Here is a 6,390-nt window from a genome sequence, read left to right as displayed (position 1 = left end):
ATACTTTCTAATGATGTGTCGGATCACCTTTTACCTGACGTAGTACAGCAGCTCGACGTGCCATGGACTCTACAAGTCGTTGGAAGACCCCTGCAGAAATACTGAGTATGCTGCCTTTATAGCCGTCCATAACTGCGAAAGTGATGCCGGTGCAATATTTTGTGCATGAACTGACCTCGAGATTGTCTCATAAATGTTGAATGGGATTTATATTCGGCGATCTTGACGGCCAAATCAGACGCTCAAACAGTGCAGTGCAGAATGTTCTTCAAACCAATCGCGAACAACTGTGGTCGGTTACATGGCTTATTGTCATCCATAAAAATTGCGTCGATATTTGGAAACGTGAAGTATATGACTGGCTGCAGATAGTATCCAGGTATGAGATTTTCACTCTGCAGCGGAATTTGCGCTGATATGAAACTTCCTGGCAGATTAAAACTGTGTGCCGAACATTCTGGAAACATCTCCCAGGCTGTGGCTAAGCCATGTTTCCGCAATATCCTTTCTTTCAGGAGTGCTAGTTCTGCAAGGTTCGCAGAAGAGCTTCTGTGAAGTTTGGATAGTAGGAGGCGAGGTACTGGCAGAAGTAAAGCTGTGAGGACGGGGCGTGAGTCGTGCTTGGGTACCTCAGATGGTAGAGCACTTGCCCGCGAAAGGCAAAGGTCCCGAGTTCGAGTCTCGGTCCGTCGCATAGTTTTAATCTGCCAGGAAGTTTCAGTCTCCAGGTAGCTGAACATAGCCATTTCCAGTCAATAATCGGTTCATCTGGACCAGAGGACTCAGATATTCCATATAAACACGACCCACACCATTATGCAACCACTACCTGCTCGCACAGTGTCTTGTTGACTACTTGGGTGCATAGCTTCGTGAGGCCTGCGCCACACTTGAATCCTACGACCAGCCCTCACCGACTGAAATCGGGACTCATCTGACCAGTTTATGGTTTTCCAGTCGTCTAGGGTCTAACTGATATCGTCACGAGCTCAGGAGAGGCGCTGCCGGCGATATCGTGCTCTCAGCAAATGCTTCTGCTATAGCTCCTTAAGGCCATATTCCTCCGCACTTTCCTAACGAATAAGTTCGTCGTACGTCCCACATTCATTTCTGCGGCTATTTCAAGAAGTATTTCTTGTGTGTCAGCACCGACGACACTATGCAAACGCCCCTGTACTCGGTCGTTAAGTGAAGACCGTCGGCCACTGCCTTGTCCGTGGTGTGAGGTAATGCCTGAAATTTATTATTCTGATGTCTCTTGCACTGTGTATCTCTAACTCTACTGAATTCCCTAAAGATATTGGAAATGGAATGTCCCATGCGTCTAGCTCCAACAACTATTCCGCACTCAAAGTCTGTTACCTCCTGACGTGCGACAAAAATCAAGTCGAAAATCTTTCCAAGCGAATCACCCGAGAACAAATGACAGCTTCGCCAATAAACTGCCCTTCAATACCTTGCGTATGCGATACCTGTACTACCGCCATCTGTGCATATCGCTATCCCATGACTTCTGTCACTTCAGTGTGGTTCCCCTGGCTATTCTATGGATTACGGTAAAGTCAAGATACTGGTCACCGTCTCATCCGGTTATGATTCAGTTGTCATGAAACCTGTGGAAATACAATTAGCAGACACCCTGCTGAACCAAGACAAGGGTTTTCAGCTCCACAGATGATGTAAATCACACATTTCACGTCTGCCCTCTCAGAGAATTTATTGTTCCGAGTTTTCGCTGCCTGGTATCCCAACAAGTGCCATCCATTTTAATAATTAACCACATAAATCATAAGCATTGTGGATTTGCTACCTCGGCGTTTGCCATGTTTTATTCTTAGACCCATAAAGTCTTTATCTATGACCTAACGCTCTTGCACCGTCTCTCTTATCTCTGACGCTCGCGTATTTACTCCACAGTATATCATCGTGTCAGATGATTTTAATTCAGTCACAGAGTCGCATCGCTTTCCTTTGCTCTTTACCGTTCCATATACGAATTATTTATCAGCTCATCAAATTCTTCCTCCTCGTCCACACTGAATACCTATGAATGTCCTACGCATCATGAGAACAAGATGAATACTATAACAACATATCCCCATCCAAATATCGTCTAGAAACACATACTTAATACCATAAGTGTCAATCATCTTTCAGAGATCTGTGAAATACATTCATATATTAAATATAAAATAAAACACGTAATTAAAGTGGCTTGTACTGTACACGCACACACACACAGGCTAAAGAGAAACTGTACATTTGTACTAATATAAAATACACAACTGGGCATTAAAATTGTATGACCATGAAGGCATCATACAACAAATGTCAAACTGGCGTGAAGTGTACTAAATGCTTTGACATACAAATTATGTGTATGTCAAAGCATTTAGTACACTTCACGCCAGTTTGACATTTGTTGTATGATCCCCCCCCATGAACCATGGACCTTGCCGTTGGTGGGGAGGCTTGCGTGCCTCAGCGATACAGATAGCCGTACCGTAGGTACAACCACAACGGAGGGGTAACTGTTGAGAGGCCAGACAAACGTGTGGTTCCTGAAGAGGGGCAGCAGCCTTTTCAGTAGTTGCAAGGGCAACAGTCTGGATGATTGACTGATCTGGCCTTGTAACAATAACCAAAACGGCCTTGCTGAGATGGTACTGCGAACGGCTGAAAGCAAGGGGAAACTACGGCCGTAATTTTTCCCGAGGGCATGCAGCTTTACTGTATGATTAAATGATGATGGCATCCTCTTGGGTAAAATATTCCGGAGGTAAAATAGTCCCCCATTCGGATCTCCGGGCGGGGACTACTCAAGAGGATGTCGTTATCAGGAGAAAGAAAACTGGCGTTCTACGGATCGGAGCGTGGAATGTCAGGTCCCTTAATCGGGCAGGTAGGTTAGAAAATTTGAAAAGGGAAATGGATAGGTTAAAGTTAGATATAGTGGGAATTAGTGAAGTTCGGTGGCAGGAGGAACAAGACTTCTGGTCAGGTGATTACAGGGTTATAAACACAAAGTCAAATAGGGGTAATGCAGGAGTAGGTTTAATAATGAATAGGAAAATAGGAACGCGGGTAAGCTACTACAAACAGCTTAGTGAACGCATTATTGTGGCCAAGATAGATACGAAGCCCACACCTACTACAGTAGTACAAGTTTATATGCCAACTAGCTCTGCAGATGACGAAGAAATTGAAGAAATGTATGATGAAATAAAAGAAATTATTCAGATAGTGAAGGGAGACGAAAATTTAATAGTCATGGGTGACTGGAATTCGAGTGTAGGGAAAGGGAGAGAAGGAAACGTAGTAGGTGAATATGGATTGGGGCTAAGAAATGAAAGAGGAAGCCGCCTGGTAGAATTTTGCACAGAGCACAACTTAATCATAGCTAATACTTGGTTTAAGAATCATGATAGAAGGTTGTATACATGGAAGAACCCTGGAGATACTAAAAGGTATCAGATAGATTATATAATGGTAAGACAGAGATTTAGGAACCAGGTTTTAAATTGTAAGACATTTCCAGGGGCAGATGTGGACTCTGACCACAATCTATTGGTTATGACCTGTAGATTAAAACTGAAGAAACTGCAAAAAGGTGGGAATTTAAGGAGATGGGACCTGGATAAACTGAAAGAACCAGAGGTTGTACAGAGTTTCAGGGAGAGCATAAGGAAACAATTGACGGGAATGGGGGAAAGAAATACAGTAGAAGAAGAATGGGTAGCTTTGAGGGATGAAGTAGTGAAGGCAGCAGAGGATCAAGTAGGTAAAAAAACGAGGGCTAGTAGAAATCCTTGGGTAACAGAAGAAATATTGAATTTAATTGATGAAAGGAGAAAATATAAAAATGCAGTAAATGAAGCAGGCAAAAAGGAATACAAACGTCTCAAAAATGAGATCGACAGGAAGTGCAAAATGGCTAAGCAGGGATGGCTAGAGGACAAACGTAAGGATGTAGAGGCTTATCTCACTAGGGGTAAGATAGATACTGCCTACAGGAAAATTAAAGAGACCTTTGGAGATAAGAGAACCACTTGTATGAACATCAAGAGCTCAGATGGAAACCCAGTTCTAAGCAAAGAAGGGAAAGCAGAAAGGTGGAAGGAGTATATAGAGGGTCTATACAAGGGCCATGTACTTGAGGACAATATTATGGAAATGGAAGAGGATGTAGATGAAGATGAAATGGGAGATACGATACTGCGTGAAGAATTTGACAGAGCACTGAAAGACCTGAGTCGAAACAAGGCCCCCGGAGTAGACAACATTCCATTGGAACTACTGACGGCTTTGGGAGAGCCAGCCCTGACGAAACTCTACCATCTGGTAAGCAAGATGTATCAAACAGGCGAAATACCCTCAGACTTCAAGAAGAATATAATAATTCCAATTCCAAAGAAAGCAGGTGTTGACAGATGTGAGAATTACCGGACAATCAGTTTAATAAGCCACAGCTGCAAAATGCTAACACGAATTCTTTACAGACGAATGGAAAAACTAGTAGAAGCCGACCTCGGGGAAGATCAGTTTGGATTCCGTAGAAATACTGGAACACGTGAGGCAATACTGACCTTACGACTTATCTTAGAAGAAAGATTAAGGAAAGGCAAACCTACGTTTCTAGCATTTGTAGACTTAGAGAAAGCTTTTGACAATGTTGACTGGAATACTCTCTTTCAAATTCTAAAGGTGGCAGGGGTAAAATACAGGGAGCGAAAGGCTATTTACAATTTGTACAGAAACCAGATGGCGGTTATAAGAGTCGAGGGGCATGAAAGGGAAGCAGTGGTTGGGAAGGGAGTAAGACAGGGTTGTAGCCTCTCCCCGATGTTATTCAATCTGTATATTGAGCAAGCAGTAAAGGAAACAAAAGAAAAATTCGGAGTAGGTATTAAAATCCATGGAGAAGAAATAAAAACTTTGAGGTTCGCCGATGACATTGTAATTCTGTCAGAGACAGCAAAGGACTTGGAAGAGCAGTTGAACGGAATGGACAGTGTCTTGAAAGGAGGGTATAAGATGAACATCAACAAAAGCAAAACGAGGATAATGGAATGTAGTCGAATTAAGTCGGGTGATGTTGAAGGTATTAGATTAGGAAATGAGACACTTAAAGTAGTAAAGGAGTTTTGCTATTTGGGGAGCAAAATAACTGATGATGGACGAAGTAGAGAGGATATAAAATGTAGACTGGCAATGGCAAGGAAAGCGTTTCTGAAGAAGAGAAATTTGTTAACATCGAGTATAGATTTAAGTGTCAGGAAGTCTTTTCTGAAAGTATTTGTATGGAGTGTAGCCATGTATGGAAGTGAAACATGGACGATAAATAGTTTGGACAAGAAGAGAATAGAAGCTTTCGAAATGTGGTGCTACAGAAGAATGCTGAAGATTAGATGGGTAGATCACATAACTAATGAGGAGGTACTGAATAGGATTGGGGAGAAGAGGAGTTTGTGGCACAACTTGACCAGAAGAAGGGATCGGTTGGTAGGACATGTTCTGAGGCATCAAGGGATCACCAATTTAGTATTGGAGGGCAGCGTGGAGGGTAGAAATCGTAGGGGGAGACCAAGAGATGCATACACTAAGCAGATTCAGAAGGATGTAGGTTGCAGTAGGTACTGGGAGATGAAGAAGCTTGCACAGGATAGAGTAGCATGGAGAGCTGCATCAAACCAGTCTCAGGACTGAAGACCACAACAACAACAATACAAATTATTTAAATTTTAGCGTGACCTCTCAAAGACAATAGGAATAAGGCTGTCTGCACTCTGTATCTAAAGAAAGATAACGCAGCAGGTTTCTCAATCAGAAATCGAATCTCACGTTGGTTTTTTTTGTGAGAAGATCGTATTATGTCTCATCTTAGAAGTAGATAAGTTTGCGAGTCCATATGGGCATACGACAGCGGAAATACCTTCAATTATTGCAACTGCGGTTTATTGATCCACGATACTGCTGTTCGCATTGGTCACGATTCTACGACTGTCATATGAATATTGAATCGGTGGGTTCAGTAGGGCCATGCTTCAGAGTGTACGTAATAACACCCAGGATAACAGACTTATTTTTCAGCCTTGCACGCTCGTATACAATCACATCACGTTCCTTTATCCAAGAAATGGGCTCTTTGCAATGAGACAAGAACCCACAAGGATAAAAATATGATTGCCCATAAGCATAAGCTTCAATTACCTAGTGCCACCAACATCTAAAGGTCAGGGCCTAGAAAAACTAACGCTTCCTACGGTACCTATTCTCAAAAGAGGATCACTCTCTCTCACAGGGCCACATTCAATTCTTGCGGCCACTGGGACCATGGTGGTGCGGGTGCCATCTTGCTTGAATCACTCAAGTTTGGTAGCTGTACAGCGA

This window comes from Schistocerca nitens, chromosome 4 (genome assembly GCF_023898315.1).
Source record: "Schistocerca nitens isolate TAMUIC-IGC-003100 chromosome 4, iqSchNite1.1, whole genome shotgun sequence".
NCBI classification, from domain to species: Eukaryota; Metazoa; Arthropoda; class Insecta; order Orthoptera; family Acrididae; genus Schistocerca; species Schistocerca nitens.
This window is presented reverse-complemented; position numbering follows the sequence as displayed.